The sequence below is a fragment of the Acomys russatus genome, chromosome 17 (genome assembly GCF_903995435.1).
Source record: "Acomys russatus chromosome 17, mAcoRus1.1, whole genome shotgun sequence".
Lineage (NCBI taxonomy): Eukaryota > Metazoa > Chordata > Mammalia > Rodentia > Muridae > Acomys > Acomys russatus.
Genome location: NC_067153.1, coordinates 5524026 through 5544668, shown reverse-complemented (window position 1 = coordinate 5544668; position 20643 = coordinate 5524026). Strand labels below are relative to the sequence as shown.

The 20643-nt window shown below is 44.6% G+C and overlaps 1 protein-coding gene across 3 annotated transcripts in view; it reads left to right on the top strand.

Moving 5' to 3' along the window:
- The first annotated feature begins 4307 nt into the window (after positions 1-4307).
- The window catches only part of Azin1 (antizyme inhibitor 1), a 30401-nt gene continuing 14065 nt past the window's right edge, over positions 4308-20643 (top strand). The window contains exons 1-3 of one of the 3 annotated variants that reach the window (XM_051159491.1): positions 4308-4664; positions 9773-9910; positions 15437-15578. The gene's annotated coding sequence lies outside the window, so the exon portion shown is untranslated. The remainder of the gene's footprint in view (positions 4665-9772; positions 9911-15436; positions 15579-20643) is intronic. The other 2 variants (XM_051159492.1, XM_051159490.1) reach the window with 2 other exon arrangements.

Genomic DNA, 20643 nt, shown 5'->3' with positions numbered 1-20643 from the left:
GTGTACATACATGTGTTATATGTGGGGATCAGAAGACAACTTGGAGTCAGTTTTAAATGGTATCTCTCTCTGTTCTCTTCTCTCTCTCTCCCTCCCTCCCTCCCTTCCTCTTACCACACTCAGTCTCAGGTCCCCCACACTGGCTTTGATCTCCCTCTGTAGTGGAGGATGACCCTGAACTCCAAATTTTCCTGTTATTAACTCACAGGCACTGAGATTGCACACTCAATGCTATGCCTGTCTATTAAAGATTTTCTGTTTGTTTGATTGGCTTTTTTTTTTTTTTTTTTTTTTAGTTTTATTTTTTACAGTACTGAGGATCCAACCTGGATCTTGTACACACTAAACAATATTTTACCTCTAAGCTTCACACACTGACCTCATGATGTTTCAAAATGTAAATGTTTTGTTCAAAATGGATACTCTAGTAATTTCCTTTAGTAATAAAAAAATTTCATTAACCCCCACTCCCCCCATCAACAGGGCCTTGCTCTACAGTTCAGGCTGGCCTTGACGTCTGAGACTGTCCTGACTTATATTACTGTAACAAATATTTCAAGTTGGAGGGAGTGGGATCTAATGAAGATACTATTGCTGTGAGATCTCCTGATAGAATAAGGAGGTCTCAAGAACCAGAGTGGTAGGGGAACTGAATTTGTGCCTTTAGAAGGAACTCATTTTCTTCACAGTGGCCTTCCTCCAGTCACTCTATCCAATGACTTAATCATCTCTCCTTAGGCCCCGCCTCCCAATACCACGTACACCAGAGCTTAAGCATTCAAACCAAGTTCTTATTAACTAAGTTGTTTTTTCCTCAATTACTATTGACTATACGAAGTTTTTATCAGAGGCCAGCAATTTCAGGCTTACCTGTTTTTGAGTGACTTCCTTTTAGCTATTCCATCTTTTCAATCTATTGGCACAAAAGCAAGTATGTTTGAACCAATGGATCGGAATGATCTAAGTGTAAATGTAATTATGATTTTAATCTTGGGGCTCTCTAGTTAATAATATTTTCACTGGCACTGCCCGTGGATTTGTGTATGAGTAACTCTGACTTGGCAAAATAACCCAAACCCCAAAACCTCAAACATAATTAAATATGCTGTTCTCATTAGATAGCTATCATTGCTTTCCTTCTGCTCTGTGCTGTCTATTCCAATGTAGCACAATTTTCAAGTTTCTGCTGTGTTCATTAAAAGGTAACATTCTTGCAGTTTGACTACACATGGCTTCAGAGTTTCAATTAACGGTGCCTAATCGGCAGTCTAGTACCCTACCAGCTCCAGAGGTCAACAACATTCCCCACTTGACCTCAGCTGTTCCTCTCCAGAACCTTTGAGACCTCCTGCCCTCCTACTCCACTGAAACTGGACAACGTGAAGTCTCAAACAACTGCTCAGACCCCTTCTCCGCTAATGACTGTATTTGGTTCTCAAATGCTCTTCCTGTCAAAACTCAGGGGTTTTTCTCTCCCTACCCTCCTTTTGGTGTATTTTCTAAAAAAGAAATAACTCTCAAGATTGTCTTTCCCAGCCGGAAGGTGGTGGCGCACGCCTTTAATCTCAGCACTCATGAGGCAGAGGCAGGTGGATCTCTGTGAGTTCCAGGCCAGCCTGGTCTACAAAGTAAGTTCCAGGACAGCCAAGGCTACAAAAGAAACCCTGTCTTGAAAAACAAAAAGAAAACAAAGTCTCTTTCCTCTGTGATAAGAATACAAACAATAAGAGGTTGGCGTTTATGAACATTACTCCATTCGCTAACACTCAGGTCCCCTTTCCTCCTTTTTTCAGGGATATGACAACTCATTCCATATTGGAATGAACACCCTGCTCTTTTTTTTTTTTTTTTACCATTTTTTCTTTCTTTTGTTTTTTGTTTGTTTGTTTTTGCTTTTGTTGTTGTTGTTTTGGTTTTTGAGACAGGATTTCTCTGTTTTAGTCCTGGCTGTCTTGGACTCGCTTTGTTTTTGTTTTTGTTTTGTTTTTTGGTTTTTGGTGTTTGGTTTTCCTAGGCAGGGTTTCCTCTGTGCAGCCCTGGCTGTCCTGGACTCGCTTTGTAGACCAGGCTGGCCTCCAACTCACACAGATCCGCCTGCCTCTGCCTCTGCTGGGATTACAGGCATGCATAACCACTGCTTGGCTCTCATAGAACTTTTTATTCTGCTTTGCAACCGTGCCTCTGGAGTAGAACCAGAGTGGCAAATCACTTCTCCAGTCTATATCTGTCCTTTTTATCTGCTTCCTTTGCCTGCACACGGGCTCTCAGAACCCTGCTTCCCTGGCACATAGGCCATAGGGTTCGCTTTCAGCTAGTTCCTAGGAGCCTTCCTCTCAGTTGGTTGCAGTTATCTCTTCCTTCTACTTAGTTCCTTGCAGCATTTACCTTGCTACCTGCCAACAAGTTGATTTTATGAACGATCCATTTCTCTTGCTGGGGGTGGGACGCTGCTGAGGTCTGAATGGATCAGAACTTACGCAAAGTGCAAGAGGCTGAGCGTGGTGGCTCATAACCTCCAATCCCAGCACTCTAGAGGTTAAGCCAAGATTGACATGAGTTCAAGGCCAGCATGGGCTACAGTTAAGTTCCTGTCTCAAAAAAGGAAAGGGGGGAGGGGGGAGAGGGAGGGACAGAGAGGAAGGAGGAAAGAGAAAGCTAAGACTTGGCAAGAAAAATAGGGAGAAACAAACTCAGGAGCTGAGCCCAGAGCTCCCAACCTGTCCCTAGTACTTTCCACCTCTGAGATACTCTGGTGGGCTCTTTCCTCCTTTCTGCTTTGATGATTTATTAACCGTTGTGCCACTTACAAGATGGAGTGAATGAATGTGAAGTGAGGAGGGTTCCTGGTCTCATTTGCACGGATCTTAACTTTGGAGGGGCATCACAAACAGGGCACAAGTCTGTAATCTCAACCCCCTGAAGCCGAGGCAGACAATTTGCTAAACTGGAGGTCAGCCAGCCTAAACCACAGAGTAAGTGCCCTGTCTGCCCATCCCTCCCATTCATTTATGTGGAGTCTGGGGTTGCAAAGCTTTAGGAGGGGAGGACTGACAGTTAGTGCTAAATGGCCTTTGCTTTGGTTTGCTTTTTCCAGGCTGTAGCTCAGGATGTCCAGGAACCAGATTGGCCTCGAACTCAAGAGAGCCAGCCACCAGCTTCTGCCTCCTGAGTGCTGGGATTAAAGGCATGGGCCACCACAGTCAGCTAGAAAAAGGCTTTTAAATATGGGGTGGGGGGGGGAGGTACAAAGGTCATCTTGATTTGGTAATAAAAGTTTATTAAAGAATAGAAACAAGCCAGGTGTGGCAATGCATGCCTTTAGTACCAGCACCTGAGAGGCACGAGCCAGGCATAACTTGAGTTCAAGGCTAACCTGATCTATAGAGAAGAGCTCCAGGACAGCAAGAGCTGCAGAGAAACCCTCTCCCGAGAAACAAAACAAACAACAACAACAACAAAAAACCCCCAATAATTTTTAAAATGGCTGCAAAAGGGAAATACAGGGGGTTAAAGAGATGTGCCTTAAAGGCATGTAGCTTTAGCAACACTGGCACCGCTTTAATAGGGCTGGGTCTGTCTGCATCAACCGTCTTTGAAAATGAAGACAAAGAAAAAACCACACTTAAAAAAAAAATTCTACTGCACCATACTGCAACACGCGAAAGCTGAGGCGCATTCCTGCGCGATCAATGCCTCTGTGACCACAGTGGACTGGCCCTTGCTGGCCAGGGGGACCTCGTTGTCATTAAGGAGCTCCACATCCCGCGGAGAGGCGGGAACCTCTCCCTCGGAATCCAGTCCCCGGGCGTAGTCCACAGTTCTCACACAACCTAATGAGCAGCACGGAGAAAGCCCAGCGATGGCGCCCACCCCGCCTCTCCTGAAATACAGGTGTCGCTAAGCCGAGAACCCAGGACAGTGCCCCAAGGATGCGGTCAGCATAGACTAACCGCGGGCTCACAAAGCGGATCGCTCGCGGCTAGCTTGGAGCGCAGGCGCGGCGAGGGCGAGGGCGAGGGCGAGGGCGCGCTCCCACGGCCCCGCCTACGAGTCTACCAGCCCGCTGGGGAGCGGCGGGCCGCGCGAGGGCGGGAAGCGACCGGCCGGCCAGCACCTGCAGGGCCCAGCGGTCCCGCCCTTCGGTCCCCTAACTGCGCAAGGCCATCCTTCCTCTTCCGCCCCTCCCACATTCCCCCGGCGGCGGATGGCCCCACCCCTCTCGCGCGCGGCAGACCGGCCGCCTGTGACGTCAGCAGGCCACGCCCCCGGACTATAAATACTGGCGTCTCCGGTGCCGCCTTCCCACACTCTCTGGCTTAACTCTCGGCCGCGGTGTTTCCGTCTCTTTCCGCCCCCCCTGGTTGTCGCCGTCTCTGATCTTCTCATCCTTCTCGCTCTGCTGCTTTGCGGTGTGACGAGGCTGAATCCTCTCCCCACCCAGTTCGCGCCTTTCTTTTCCTCGCGCCGCTCCATTTCTCCAGTTCGGCTGCCGCCGCCACTGCTGCTCAGCTGGTGTCGGTGCCGCGCATTTCCCCCACGTCGTCCCCGCAGCCTATGGCCCAGGCCGCCTTGGGTATTTCTGCTCAAGGTAACCACATCCCTCTTTAAAAATTCCGCCGAAAAAGAGAAGACGCTTTACCCGACTCTTTGGGCCGTTATCTCACGTGAGTACCGACCGGGCTTAGGGGGCGCGGGGAGGGTCGAGCGCTTTCGGCTGGGCCACGCCGCCCTCGGTGTCCCCGCAGTGCCCCGCAGCCGGCGGCCTCGAACATGGCGGCCGGCGGCGTGTGTGGCGGCTGCCGGTGGCCCCGGCGGCGGCGGGCGCCTCGCGACCCTGGGCGGCAGCCGGCAGTCGCGGTTGGGCGAGGGGGCGTGTGCGCGTGGGGCCGCGCTCGGTGGGGAGGGGGGTTGGCAGGCTGGCGGGGGTCGCCGTCCCCTCCGGGCGGCATGCGGCCCCCACCCCACTCCCGTGGTGCATTGCTGTTTCCGGGGAGGGGGCCCCGGCGGCAGCCCTGAGGGGCAGGGGTCCCGCCGCCCCCTCCCGGTCTCAGTGTCTGCCGAGGGGGACTGTGGTGCGGAGTGGCCTGGCCGTGCGACGGGCTGCGGCGGCCAGGGCGCCGGGTTATGAATGGAGCTGGGCGGGCCGCGAGCCGGCATCTGGTGACAGCTGGGGAGGAGGCTGGATTCTTGCGGGCGGGGGAAGGGGTGCGGAGTGCGCGGTCCCCCTCTGGCGGAGGAAAGTTGACCTCACTCGGGGCCCGGCGGCGGGGAAGCCCCGGTGTCAAGTAGCGAGCCGGGTAGGCCTTTGGCCTCTTCTGGAAACCTCGGCGCTGCTGCCCCGCCCCTGCGGCTCTCCTGATTGGGCCAAGTCGCTTTCACTTAGCCTAGTCACCTCCTGAAGCCTGGAGATTAGTCACTATGGCTTCGTTTTCTGGTCGCCGCTGTGTTCGCGGGGCAGAAAGAGGGCGAAGGGTAGGTTGATGTGGCTCATCGGGTACTGTGTTCGCTGCCAGCAGTTAGTGGTGGCGGAACGTGTTTTAACAGTATCACGTATCTTGAACGTGTGTTACTGGTTAAGAAACGAAGCGGACAGGGACGCTGTTTATAGCCTCAGGATGTTTGAACGGATTGAACCCAATTTTGGGTTGGATTTGTTATGTCGATCTTGCCCTGTTGTGTTTTACCATTAAGATATGCTCAGTCTGGATAAGAGTTGAATAACTCCCTGACTCAGGAAAGGATTATGTGGACTGAACTAGCCTGGCAGAAATAGGTCTGACAGGGAAGCATGCTTGTACAGCCACTAAGCCCTGAGGAGTTCACATTAAGTAGTAGAAAACTAGCCAGGCGTGGCGGTGTAGCGCTCTGGAAGCAGAGGCAGACGGATTGTTGAATTCAAGGCTAGCCTGGTCTACAAAGCGAGTCCAGGACAGCCAAGGCTACACAGAAACACACACACACACACTATTAGGAAACATGTCTAAATAAAACTGTGTATTATAAAGATAAATCGAATAACCAATTCATTTCTCTTTCAAGGTTTTAGTATGAGCCCTAATAGAAGTCAGAGTGGTACCTCCAATTTAGATCCCCAGCTAACATTCTATACTAATCTTCCAGCCATCTTACTAATTCTGTATAACAGACTTCAGAATGTTTCATAGCTTCAACTTTAGTTAATTTCCTAAAATACAGCTCCATGCTCTGATATATATATATTTTTTTTAATTGGCCTTACTTTGGTTAGGTTTTTGTTGTTGTTGTTGTTGTTGTTGGTTTGTTATAGGGCCCCCACTTTGTAGCTCAGACTGAATTGCTGTTTTACCTCCCACCTCAGCCTGGTGCTGGGATTACAGGCTTACTTGCATGTTTGGCTTCTGTTTAGTACATTCTAACAAAGAAATGGTGCTGAGGGTCGTACACCTGTAATTCCAGCAAGTTTTTGAAGCCAACCACAGCCACATACAAGCAAAATCCTGTATCCAAAGAGGAGAGACACAGCTTTATAATCTAAGTCTCTATCAAGATATACAGCGCTGCTAACATCCTAAGAGGTCCTCTTGGCAGTTGATGCCAGTTCTTTCAGAGGCCCCTCTGGGTTTTGTTTTTGTTGTTTTTTTGGCCGGGGGCGGGGGGGTGCTTATTATTTTTTTTTTTAATCAAAGTGCATTTTGTGTAAAAAGCTTTTTATTTAGTATATTGTAGACTTTTAAAAAAGATTTATTTATTATTTATTATGTATACAGTGTACACCTGCACCCAGAAGAGGCCACCAGGTCTCATTCTAGATGGTTGTGAGCCACCATGTGGTGCTGGGTGAACTCAGGACCTCTGGAAGAGCAGACAGTGCTCTTAATCTCTGAGCCATCTCTCTAGCCCCGTATTGTAGACTTTTATTTAGCATGTTTTTGTAGGTTGTTCTTGAGTAGTCCATTGTGTGAATATATGCCTGATTTAAAAAAAAAAAAACCCTTTCAGAGCAAGGCGCAAGTCTTTAATCTCAGCACGCAGGAGGCAGAGGCAGGCTGATCTCTAGGCCAGATTGGTCTATAGGACAGCCACATAAACACAGTGAGACCCTGTCTTGAAAAAATAAAATAAATACATTAATAGAAACAAGCCCTTTTCCAGGTGCTTGTGGCCCAAACTTTTCATCCCAGTATTCGGGAGACAGGCAGCTCCATGAGCTCCAGGATAGCTAGGGCTACACAGAAACCCTGTCTACCTGACTACAAAATACCCTTTTTTGAAAAAGTTGGAAAGATAGTAACTTTTTTCTCCCCAAGACAGGGTTTCTCTGTGTAGTCCTGACTGTCCAGGACTCACTTTGTAGACCAGGCTGGCTTCAATTTTGAGGAATGTTCAGGCTGCTTTTTTTTTTTTTTTTTTGAGGAGTGTCAAGATGGAACTGCATTTGTAGTTGCTCAAATGCTTGTCTAGACTCTCAGGCCCTGGGTTTGGTTTCCCAGCACCCTATAAGCCAGGTGAGGTGCAAGCCTGTAATCCTAACTTTCATTTGTAATGGTGGAGGCAGGAGGATTTCATTGCCTTCTTTTGCTGCAGAAGAGTTTCAGAGCCAGTCTAAGGCTACATGGTTTTTCATTTTAGCCCATCCCCACTTTCTCCTCAGTTTACAGGAATCCTCTAAATGAAAGTGTTTTTCATTCTTACTCTTGGTGGGTTTTGTTGTTGTTTTGTTTTGTTTTTGGCTTTTTGAGACAGGATTTCTCTATATGGCCTTGACTGTCCTGGGCTTTCTGTTTGTAGAACAGGCTGGCCTCGAACTCACACAGATCCACCTGCCTCCGCTGCTGGGATTAAAGGTGTGCACCACCATGCCCGGCTTCTTTTTGAGTTTTTTGAGACAGCCATTGTAGAGCAGGCTGGCTCTTGTCTTTTGAGTGCTGAGATTAAAGGTAGGAGCCACCATTGTCTGGCTAGTAATGTGGTGGGGTTTTTCTTGTTTTTGGTTTTTCAAGATGGGGTCTCTGTGCAGCCTTGGCTGTCCTGGACTCGCTTTGTAGACCAGGTTGGCCTCGAACTCAGCAATCTACCTGCCTCTGCCTCCCCCTCCCGAGTGCTGGGATTAAAGGCGTGCCTCTCCACACCTGGCTTCAGTAATATGTTTTTCAGAACTGAATTTCATCTGCATTTCACTAGCCCTTTATGCTTTCTTTTTGCAGATAAACATTTGCATTTATTCTGTATATAAATATCCACCTGTGGACCACTTTAATAGTATCTATTAAAATGTCTTTAAAATGAGGGCACCTAAGCCTAGCTTGGTGGTGCACGCCTTTACTCCCAGTACTTGGGAGGCAGGCCGTTTTAGGCCACCCTGATCCACAAAGTGAGTAAGGACAGCCAAGGCTACATGGAGAAACCCTGTTTGGAAACACACACCCCGCGCCCCCCAGTGTCTGTTTAGATACCACTGCAGAGCATCAGCGAATGTCCTCAGTGTTTGACAGCATTGTTCTTGGGTTGCCATGAGCAGCAACATAGCTGTGAATAAAATAGGAAAAAATGTCTTGGGCAGTTAAGAGTACTGTCTGCTCTTCCAAAGGTCCTGAGTTCAATTCCCAGCAACCACATAATGGCTCACAACCATCTATAATGTGATCTAATGCCCTCTTCTGGCTTGCAGGCACACATGTAAGCAGAGCTCTGTATACATAATACATAAATCTCTAAAAAAAAGTAATGTCTCATCCAGGATAAGTGTTGCAGGTTGTTTTGAGGTAGCACCTTCGTGACCCAGATGAGCTTTCGTTCGATTCTTTATGTAGGCGAGGTTGGCCCTCAACTACTGATCTTTTTACCTTTTCCTCTCAAGTGCTGGGGATAACCGCTCTGCACCGCACATTGTCTATAAATGGGATATGAGTTCTTATCCTCAGAAACCTTGAATGCTTTTAGGCGTAATCAGTTTTTCTCACTGGGTAGGACACTTTATTTTTGCTCAGAGTTAGCTGGTTTATTTGTTTCTGGTGATTCTAAGATGAAGTAGGTCTAGAGGAGTTAGATCATAAGAAAAAGTATAGATTTGCCCAGGGCTTTTCAATTACTTTCCTTTTTGAGACAGGGTCTCGTGTCTCCTAAGCTGGTCTTAGGCTCTTGTCTTTGATAAAGGATGACCTGGGACTCCTGGTTCCTGGTCTGTTGTCTGGGATCACACGTGTATACTAGTATGTCTAGCTTAATTTATAATAGTAGAAATTTGTAGCAAAGGATAATTTGAACTTGACCTAGAAGATTATTCCAAGTAGGTCTAAGATTATGCTAGAACATTATGCATTTAAAAACTATTTTTTTGTCATTAAGTCAGGACCTAGCTGTGTAACCTAGGCTGGTCATGAACTTAAAGTAGTCATCTGTTTAGCCTCCTGAGTGTGGAGATTACAAGTATATGGTACTACAAACAGCTGGAATGTCGTCACTTTAATAGAATAGTATTAAATAAACAAAAAATGTATTAAACCATTTAAATTAACCCATTCAAAGTACAACCTAATTTTTAAATAGAACTTTAACTATTTTATTTTATTATTATTATTTATTTATTTATTTGTTTTTTTGAGACAGGGTTTCTCTATGTAGCCTTGGCTGTCCTGGACTCGCTTTGTAGACCAGGCTGGCCTCGAACTCACAGCGATCCGCCTGCCTCTGCCTCCCAAGTGCTGGGATTAAAGGCGTGCGCCACCACACCCGGCTTTTAACCATTTTAACTTTAAGTTAAAATAGAACTTTCTATTTTTCTTTATTTCTTCAGGGCGAACTTTCTGACCGAGTATACAACTACCCAGAAGGCCTAGGAGAAGTGCTGTATAGAGAGCAGTTCGACTTCAACGCTGAGCCACCTTGGGAACCTAGCTGATGATAGGGGGGTTCCATCTCCTAACTTGTCCATGTAAGTATCCTGGCACCTGAGGGGTCTCAATGAAATTAAAGTATTGCTTCAGTGGTCTCGGGATTTGGAAATCTGTCTACCCCTTCAGTTCCTTAGGACTGACTAGTAAGGTATGCCTTGTTTACCACAAATAGAGTCACTTACGGCTTTGACTTGAATGCACACTAAACAGTACTGTATTTAGTGTATCGATATTTTGGGGGGTCTGGAGAGAAGGCTCAGATGTTAAGAATACTTGCTTTTCTTGTACAGGACCCCAGTTTGGTTCTCAACACCCATGTTAGGTTATTACCAACTGCCTATAACTTGAGACAATCTGGCTTCCTGGCACCTGACAGAAGTGCATGTTCTCATAATACGAGATACACATACATACTTCCACATAAGTAAAAATAGAATCTTTTTAAAAAACTCTACTAGTCCAGGTTTCTCTGGAGAGTGGATTTTGACTTTAGGATGTAATTTCCCATATTCAGTCATTTACTTAGTAGGTACAAGTATTGGCTGAATCAGAAGAGTTAGGCTTTTTAAATGGAATCCAAGGCTTCCTCCATGTTACGTATGTGCTGCATAGGGTTAATATGCCCCAACACCAAAGACTTAAAAAACAAACCTGTGTGTGTGTGTATTGTGAGAGGACAGCTTGTAGGACGTAGTGCTCTCTGCCATGTGGGTTCCAGGGATCAGATACAGATGTTCAGGCTTGCCAGCAAGTGCTGTTGCTTGTGGAGCCATCTTGCCAGTCCCCCTGAGAAGCAAAAGATTGTGCTGCCGCTCTCCTTGGGAAAGCTATACCTTCGAGCATAAGCATGGAAGCAGTTTTTTAGTTCATGGTTTCCTAGTAGTGGACATCTTGCCAGCCAAATCTTTTATTTGTTTTTTTTTTTTTTTTTTTTTTTAAGTTTTTATATTTCTCTCATGAGATGGTTTCATCTACTAAATTTGTAGAAACCAGTGTTTTGAAAGATAATGCCAGACGTTCCCAGCATGCCACATTTTAGTAGATAGTCAAGGATAATTTTTGGCTACTTGACATCCTATGCCTGGATTATTTTAAGACTGCAAAATGTAATTTCTCAGTAAACTGGTTTGAGTTTGAGTGGCCCATCTACTTATTTACTTATTATTTTTTTTATTTTGTCTTTTTTTTTTTTTTTTTTTTTTTTTTCCCAGAGCTGAGGACCGAACCCAGGGCCTTGCGCTTGCTAGGCAAGCGCTCTACCACTGAGCTAAATCCCCAACCCCTACTTATTATTTTTTAAAGAACAGATTCTCTTACTGTGTAACCTTGGCTGGCCTAGAACTATATAGGCCAGGCTGGGTTTACGCATAGGGATGCACCTCCTCTGCTTGCAGAGCGCTATATATATTCCCAGCTGGTCTTTACATGTAACCCAGTTCTGGGACAGTGGCGATGAGGTTCCCGAGGCTCACTGACCAGCCAGGCCAGCCTAACTGATAAGCTTCAGGTTCAGGGAGAGGCTCTGTTTGGAAAGGTGGACAGTTCCTCAGTAACGACATTTGAAACTTACCTCTGGCCTCTGTGTACACACATGCCCTGCACATAAAACAGTACATTGTAAAAATTACACATTTCATCTCTAGGTTTCATGGAGTTGAAATTTGGGTTTTGAAACTTAAATAGCTGTCACATGGATAGAAACAGCAGCACTAGGAGTATCCCAGATGGGGCAGTTTTCAAGTCACTTCTCTGCAGTGTAGCCATCTTAAAAAGAGAAATCAGCCGGTCATGGTGGCGCACATAGGAGGCAGAGGCAGGCAGATCAATGTGAGTTCGAGGCCAAGCCTGGTCTACTAAGCAAGTCCAGGACAGCCAGGGCTACAGAGAAAAACCAGAGAGAGAGGGGTGGGGGTGGGGGAAATCATGTCATGTCAGGGGTGGTGGTACATGCCTTCAGTTCTAACACTGGGAGAGGCAGAGGCAGTCTGGAAAAAATATGGAGAGACTGGAGACTAGGCTCAGGAAAACTGAGAGATCAAAGTGGTGTTTCTTTTTGGTTTGTTTGTGAGAGACAGGGTTTCTCTGCCCTAGCTGTCCTGGACTTGCTTTGCCAGCTTCTCTGCCTCCTGAGTACTGGGATTAAAGGCTACTTAGTCTTTACATAGTGTGTACTTGGTGTTAATGTTTTTGAGTTTTACTGTTGAAATACTGTGATTATAGGGAGCTAACTCAGATCTTTTGTAGAGTGCTACATAATATCTACCATGTACTACATGATCGCTCCTAATAAAAAGTATAGTACCTCAGCAGGTGGCAGCAGGGACTGGTGCATGCCTGTGATCCCATCAGAGGCAGGTGGGTCACTGTGAGTTCAAGGCCAGCCTGGTCTACAAAGCGAGTCCAGGACAGTCAAGGCTACACAGAGAAACCCTATCTCAAAAAACAAAAACAAAAACAAAAAAACCCTGTATTTGAGCTGTGTTTAGTACGTCATTAGCATGTTTGGGTATCAGGATGAGTTTTCTTTTTCTCCCTCTCCCTGGCCTTTTTCTTTTCTTTTTTGTTTGTTTTGTTTTTTAAAGACAGGGTCTCACTATTGTAACCAAGGCTTACCTGGAAATCACTGCAATCCTGCTTTAGCCTCTTAAGCATTGGAATTTCACTTCGGGCTAAGGTTTTGAATCAACCATTAATTTTGAGCTGGTTCGTTCCATTAAGTCTGAAAACTAGATGTCTCACACAATGTTAATTTCTCCCAGCCCTTCCACTCATTCATTTTTGAGACAAGGTCTTCCTCTACAGCAGACTGTCCTGAAACTTACTGTAGCCACGACCATTCTCAGACTTTGGGGTCCAATATTCAGAGTAGCAGGGATCATAAGCCTGATCACAGTAATCCCCCAATAGCAAGCCCAGAGGCATTAGCACCTACCATCACATTATCTGTATCCTTGGGTTTTCATAAATAATATTTAGTGGTACCTTGCTTCAGCTTGTATAATCTACCAGGAAATTTTCTTTCAAAACACAACTTGAGTAAGTAGGTTATGGTTGGATTGCATTCTTGGACAGGGGCAAATCATACTCTACTAGGAGGGACCAGAAAGTTAGAAAGTATTATGGACCAGCTTGCCTTACCTTTTGTTTTTAAGCAAGTATTTTAAGTTTTATGTGCCTGCATGTATGTGTATAAGGATGTCTGATGCCCTCTACGTGGAATTACAGACAGTTGTGAGCCTCTATGTGGGTGCTGGAAATTGAACCCAGGTCCTCTGGAAGAGCTGAGCTATCTCTCTAGTCCCTTGTTTTGCTTTCTGAAAACAAGACCCTCAAACATTCATCTTTAAAACAATTTTTAAAATTATATTTGAGTGTACACATGCCCATGGTGTGTGTAGGTCAGAAGACTTGCTAGAGTTGGTTTTCTCCTTTTGCCCTGTGGGTCCCAGTTTTGAACTCAGCTGACAGCCTTGGTGTGTTCAGTTGTCTTTGCCCTCTGAGCTATCTGCACCACAAAAACAGTCTAGGTGGTTAAGGCTGATTTTGAACTCCTGTCCCTCTTCCTCAGCCCAGTGCTAGAATTACAGGCATGCCTCTCACCATGTACTCTGTGGTTTTTAGAAGGGTTAAGTGGTTCTCAGATTCATCACAGAGGAGGAGAGATGGGATGAAAGAACTCACGGTGACTGTTTTTATCCACCTGATCTTGTTTTAGGGTCTCTCTTTGGGGTTCCCCTGCTTAGCTTTATCATGAATATAGTATTTTGAGAGATTAAGCACTGATTATATAAATGTAGCATTTTGTTAGGAAAAGGTTTGAAACTGTAAATTCTATAAATTTACCAATAATGTTGTTGTTGTTGTTGTTGTTATCAAGGATACTTGCCACTAGTGATGCAAGCCTGATGGTCTGAGTTTAGTCCTTAGAAGCCATAGAAGATGGAGGAAACACACTGACTACAGAGTCATCCTCTGACCGCTGCATGCCTGCAGTGGCCTATGCACACAGGAGTGGTGAATAGATAGAACAAGAATGTGTATTTTCCTTTTATGCTCTTTATTTTTGTTTTTGAGATAGTATGTATGTAGTCCTGGCTGTGCTGTGTAGAGCAGTCTGGCCTTAAACTACAGGGGATACACCTGCTTATGCCTCTTGATACTGGGATTAAAGATGTGCCATCTTATCTGGCTCCCCACTCAGCAGGTTAGTGTCACGTGTGCCAGCTATAAAGTAGCACACATCCAAACAGAAGCTCAACATCTGTTAAGTGTAATATGGCTGTTAAATTCCTTTATTTCATGTTGTCATTGAGGTATTTTAGTATTTGGTGCTTGGAAGATGGCTCAGCGGTTTAGAGCCCATACTGTTCTTTCAGAGTACCCAGTTTCAGTTTCTAGACAGCATCTGTGGCTGGCGGCTGATAGCCAGCCATATAGTTCCAGCTCTAGGGCATCCAGTGCCCTTTTCTAGCCATGTTTCCATACACAGACAGACAGACACATGCAGTTTAAAACAAATCCAACAGGGCTCATAGGGACGTGAGGGCAACTGGAGATATTGCAGGGAATCCAAATTTAATGTTGTAACCATGTCAGGTGGTTTTTACAACAGCCTGTATCTCCAACTCAAGAGGATCCAGTGCCTCCTTCTGGCTCCCATAGGCATATGCAGTGTGTGTGTGTACCGATACAAGCATAGACACATACTTCTAATATTTTATTTATAACTCCTCATGGTGGTGGTTTTTTGTTGTTGTTGTTGTTTTGTTTTGTTTTGTTTCTTTTTTCTAGGCACAGTGAATAGCTGTTTCGTGGGGAGGGGGCTTTTTTTTTTTTTTTTTTTAATTGTGATTATTAGCTTCCCAGCCTCTGTTGAGACAAACCTTGCTCTGTACATAGTAAGTACTCTATGCAGGTTGTTTTTGGTCCATTAATCACAAAAGTACTGTTATCTTTACCACCGATTTGGAGCATCTTAGCTACCACCACTAGTATGCAGCTTCCTGGTGCTGTCCTTGTCCTGCAGGTCCTTATAATGCCAGTCATCCTTTAGAAGGGTTTTATGCTTCTAGTAGTTTTTAGTCAGTTACTTCCAAAGTTATCTTATGTGGTAAGTAACATTTTTCTGTTGTAGATGGAATGCAGAGAGGCACTTAGACACTCTTGGTTTTGGTGGCTGGTTTTGTCTCTGTCTTGATTTTCAACACAGGGATTCTCTGTGTGGCTTTGGCTGTCCTGGACCAAGGCTGGCTTCAAAGTCACAGCAATCCCCCTACCCCTGCCTCTGCTGAGATAACAGGCGAGCGCCACCGCATCCTGCCCACTCTAAGAATTTTTAAAGCTGAATGCTGAGCCATCCAATGCTTATGTGAAATAAAGTAGAAATGCTTGATAAGGCATCTTCATAGTAGCTGCAGTAGTATCCATTTCAGTATACATTGTTTTCATTTTCAGTGAGTAAAGGTCTGTTGAAAAGTGGTTGGCTTTACTAAGGTCGGGCTTCCTGATTAGGCGTCTGTGAAACAATACTCTCAACCTTTCAGCTCTCCCTGTTCTGCTTCCAGGGAGCTCTTCCAGAAACCCAAGACTCATGTTCATCCAGCTTGGTGTCAAGTGGGCTGTTGCTGCCAGAATTATCTTGTGATTATATGAAAGATGTATCAGTTTCTTCTGAAGTACAATCAACTGTAGAAGCCTTTGTAGCAGGTGTGTAACAAGGCAAGTGCCCAGCTGCCACAGCCGGTTCTCTTGGGAGTAAACATGAGGGCTCAGCCGCCTCGTGTAAGACTCCAGGGAACAATGTGTGGATCTTTGGAGCCATTGTTTCTTTTGGCAGCTTCTTCGTGGAAAATGTATTGGAAACACCAACATATAGGTGTAAGCAAGAAATGTTACAGTTACTTTTTCCAGCTATGAGTGCAAAAAGGAAATTATTTAAAAAGTTGTGTTGCAATTTCAGCAATCCTAAGTCATACATTAATAGGTATTTGGTCGCTAAAAGCTTTCAGTGTGGTAGAGAATACTTTTTGTAATTGCTTGTGGTTTTTGGAGCTTACTGTATCCTCTGCTCCCCTTTAACACTTGGAACAGTCTTCCTGTCTCAGACTTGATCCAGTGCTAGGATTATAGGCCTGCACCACCACAGCCAAACAAGTCTGTTTTTAGTGAAGATAAGCGGAAAGATTTGGATTAACTTGAAGATCTGTCATGTGGTATGAACTGGTCCCAGGTCTCACCACCCTATGAGTTTTTCTTTCTTTGGTTTTGGTTTTGGTTGATTGATTTTATTTTTTCTTAACACAGTCCTGGTTGTCCTGGAACTCATTATGTAAACCAGTGTCACCTTGAACTCAGAGATCTGCCTGCCCCTGCCTCCCACTGCCTGGCTCTAATAATACCTCTTGAAAATGAAAACAAAAACACATCTTTACTCAGCAGTTTTGTTTGTTTGTTAAGTTGGTTTTTTCGAGACAGGGCTTCTCGTGTAGCTCTGGCTGTCCTGGAACTCAGAGACCCATCTGCCCCTGCCTCCCGAGTGCTGGGATTAAAGGTGTGCACCACCATGCTCAGTGGTTTTAAGCAGAGATTTTTGTTTGTCTTTTATGAAAAATTGCTTAGCAAGTAAAGGTACTTCTTGCAGCCAGGCCTGCACAGTGTGGATTCAGTTTCTAGAATCCGTGTGGTAGAGAGAACCGACTCCTGCAAGTTGTCCTTGTGCCTCTCAATGTGCATAGATGCAAACACCCCCACCCACCCACACACTTCTGCAGTCTTTATACTGCTGTTTAAGGCTCCTTCAGTGACATAGGTATGGTGGAGGTAGAAGAGAAAGAGATCAGGCTGCCCAAACTCTGAGTAACCCCCCCCCCCCCAGTTGTTTGAAACAGTCTCTCTGAGGCAGTGTGGCATGTAGCCCAGGCCATCCTCCCACCTTACTGTGTGGCTAGTTGTTGCCTTAAGTGTCCAATCCTGCCTCTTTAGCAGTGGGATTATGGACACACTGTTATCCCACTTGTGCTGGGCCAGGCACTGAGTCTGAGCCTCAGACAGGCTCAGTAACCATTCTACCAATTGAGCTATACCCGGGTTCTGCCCCCTCAAGGCCAGTGACATTTTGAGTTTGTTGACTTGGAGTATTAGAGGAGACTGGTCTCAGATGGTATTTGTGTGTTACATATTCTTATAAAATTAAGTTTTTCTGCACCTAGCATGTCACTTTTAACTAGTTGCTAGCTGAGTTTGTTACTTACTTGTATGATAAGGGCCTTGTAACAGGTTGTTCTTTGTTTTTTGAGACAAGGTTTCTCTGTGTAGCCTTGGCTGCCCTAGACTCCCTTTGTAGACCAGGCTGGCTTTGAACTCACAGATCTGCCTGCCTCTGCCTCACTGAGTGCTGGGACTACAGGCGTGCGACAGTTTTAAGATTGTAGAAGATGGTCTTGTTTTCTTATTTTTTGTTCTAGTTTGTTTCATGTAGCCATGTCTGGCCTTGAACTCATTATATAACTGAGGAAGATTGTAATCTTCTGGTACTCTTGCCTTGGCACCATCAGGGTTAGGATTACCGGTTCTTTAGCACACAGTTTATGCTGTGCTGGGAAATCAGACCAAGACCTGGTACTTACTATGCTAGGTACTTCATAAACTTAGCGATAGCCCAATCTTCCAGGGCATGGGTTTCATACCTACAGGGAGCTTTTTACATTACCATCTTTTAAGTTTAAGGACCTTCCACTGTGGCTAGGGTTATGTAGGGAACTGAATTTGATCCTAGGCTACAAAAACAAAGAATGTTGAGTTTATTGGCCATATGACCCCAAGACTCTGGTGTGGGCTCCTAATTTGTGGGTCTCTCAGAAATTAAGATAAATACATTAAAGCTTCTAGAGTATTGATCTTAGTTATTTTATTGTAGTTATCAGTGTAAGGAAATCAAATGGCATGCACTACATTTACATTTGTTGTGATTTTGGGTGTATGGTAATCAATTTATTTTACTTTATTGATACAGGGTTTCATTGGCTAGATTAGAGTAGATTAGATTGCCTGTCTCCTGAGTGCCAGAATTAAGGCTGTGTACAAACACACCATCCTTCTAACAGTTTTTTGTCTGTCAGCCAGGGTTTGGCTAACATTTTTGTTTTTCAAGACAGGGTTTCTCTGTGTATGTAGTCTTGGCTGTCCTAGACTCACTTTGTAGACCAGGCTGGCCTTGAACTCACAGCGATCCACCTGCCTCTGCCTCCTGAGTGCTGATATTAAAGGCGTGCGTCACCACGCTCGGCTCTTGGTTAACACTTTTATTCCTATCAGAAATACCCTTCTTTGGTTTATTCAGTTAATAGTTGGAATTTGAAAAGTGTTTGGTAGGTTGGAGAATGATTGTTAAAGGGATGAGGAAAGTCATTTGTCTGATAGTGGTAACACGTACATATGCTTACTAATATGGGTGTGCATTATTGCATGTATGTTAGATACCCATGCCATTATTCTCCAAAAGTCTCTGGATAATATGTTAGTGGCCAAGTGAGACTTATCCAGTGAGCCTGATGTTTCTTAAGTACTGAGGAGCGAAGGCAATTTTCTGATTTTGAGCCATAATAAATGGAGGCTCTTCTGTCCTGTGTTTAAAAGCCAGAATGTTTGCATTTGGCATCAGTTACCTGTGGTGGTCCACAGCCAGCACAAGAGACCCAAGTTATAGTTAACACACACAAAATGAGATTTATGAACTAAACTAAGATTAGATTTGTTTCAACCTCTTGAATGACATAATGGCAGACATGCACTCTTACCAAACTTGGCTAGGCCAAAGATCTTGGTTCCATCTTTAAAAGATTTGTTTATGTGCATGAGTTTTGTTCAGGTGTACGTATGTGTGTGTCATATTCCTGTAGAGGTCAAAAAGAGGGCACTGGATCTTTTGGAACTGTAGTTAAATAAACCCGGCCCCTCTGCCAAAGCAACAAGAGCGCACATGTGCGAGACACACACACACACACACTTTTTTTTGTTTTGAGACAGAGTTTCTCTGTATAACAGCCTTGGCTGTCTTGGAGTCTCTTTGTAGACCAGGCTGGCCTCAAACTCACAGAGATCCACCTGCCTCTGCCTCCACCACCATGCCCAGCCTTTTCAAAATAAAGAGTTTCTCTATAACAGCCATGGTGGTTCTGGAACTCCCTTTTTAGACCACCAGGCTGACCTTGAACTTAGAGGTCCACTCACCTGCCTCTGCCTCCTGAGTGCTGGGAGTAAAGAAAGGTTTATGGCACCATGCCCAACTTAAGAGCAAAAGAGTTCTTAACTTCTGAGCTATCTCTGGCCTCTTGATTATATTTTTGGTCTGTCTTGGGGAGAGGGATTATTAAGTGATGTAAACTTATTTGGAAGTTCTTTACCCTTATTCTCTCTTAATACTTACCTTGGCATTCATCTTTTTGATGGAGTACTTTCATTCTATTACTCTAGTGCCTAGTTGATTATATCTCTAAAATTGATGTTCTAGCTTTAGTTATACTGTTTAGTGTCCATCCTAAATTCTATAATCCTAGTGTATCTATAGATACTCTCTAGATAGAAAATACCTAGGCTGTGATTATCTCCACTGTATAACTGGGTTCTACACAGATAAACTCATTGGTAAGAGAAAAATACCGTTTTTAGTCTCCACCATACCATGAGATTTATTTATTGAACTGAATGTAGTTGTTTTGGAAATGGATATGTTAGTGCCTTCCAAGTTAAAACAATTTATTTATGCTTCATGAAATTTCACTAATGTTACAGTTTATTGATATTGTGAGTGGTTGGTTTTGATATGACCAAAAAGCTGGTACTGCTTAGGAGCTATTGAAATGGAATATTCTTTCAGAAAATGCCATCACCAAAGGTTTTGGCATGTGTGCCAAAAGGAACCAAGCACCTGAGAATCCATGTCTCTGTTGTTTTGTCTCAGTTTTAATGTCTTTTTGCTTCTGTTGCATAAATGAGTAAAATGGATGCCAAATGATTATATTGTATAAGGCATGAAGCTTTTAGATTTATAACAAACAAAGGAAACTCTAACCATTGCATGTGAAAATGTCCTCACTTGGGCTTCTTTCCGAACCCAAAACACAACCCTTCTCCTGATCTGTCATAACCAGGTCACTCTAACTGAATTTTCCATATTGATACTAAGTTGCAGATAGGCAGATTTCTCAAACACTCAACTAAATTATTGTAATTAGTAATCCCTTGGATAGTGGTGGTCTTGGCACTTCACTTCTTGGATAGATAGGATTTTTCAGTGCCAGTAGGAAGTGGGTCATCAACCTTACATCAAAAAAGGGGAGTGGAGTTTCTGGATGGCAGACACTTAACATTTATATTCTTCTGTGGAAAGGTCCTGTGTTTATGTGGATGCATCTATCTATAGAAGGTAGGCAGGGCAAGCAGTTTCCGGGAGGCAGCTAATCTATGTGGGTTACTAGTGTACAGCCAGGAATCAGCACCTTCTTGATGTTGGCATTTTCTAAGGTGACCCAAGAACAGTGACTTTCAACAAAGAAGTTGCAACTGTTACTGCAAAAGATATGCAGCACCAGAGAACTGTTACCTGAACCTAGAGGAAGAGTAAAGGCATATTTTCTTGAGCTGGAAAGGGATTTATCTTGAAAACCCTTTTAAAAATTGGGGCCAGCCTAGGCTATATAATATAGCCAGACCCTGCCTCTCAGAGACTTTGTTACATTCCAATTATATACAGTACCTGGCTTATACCTATTAT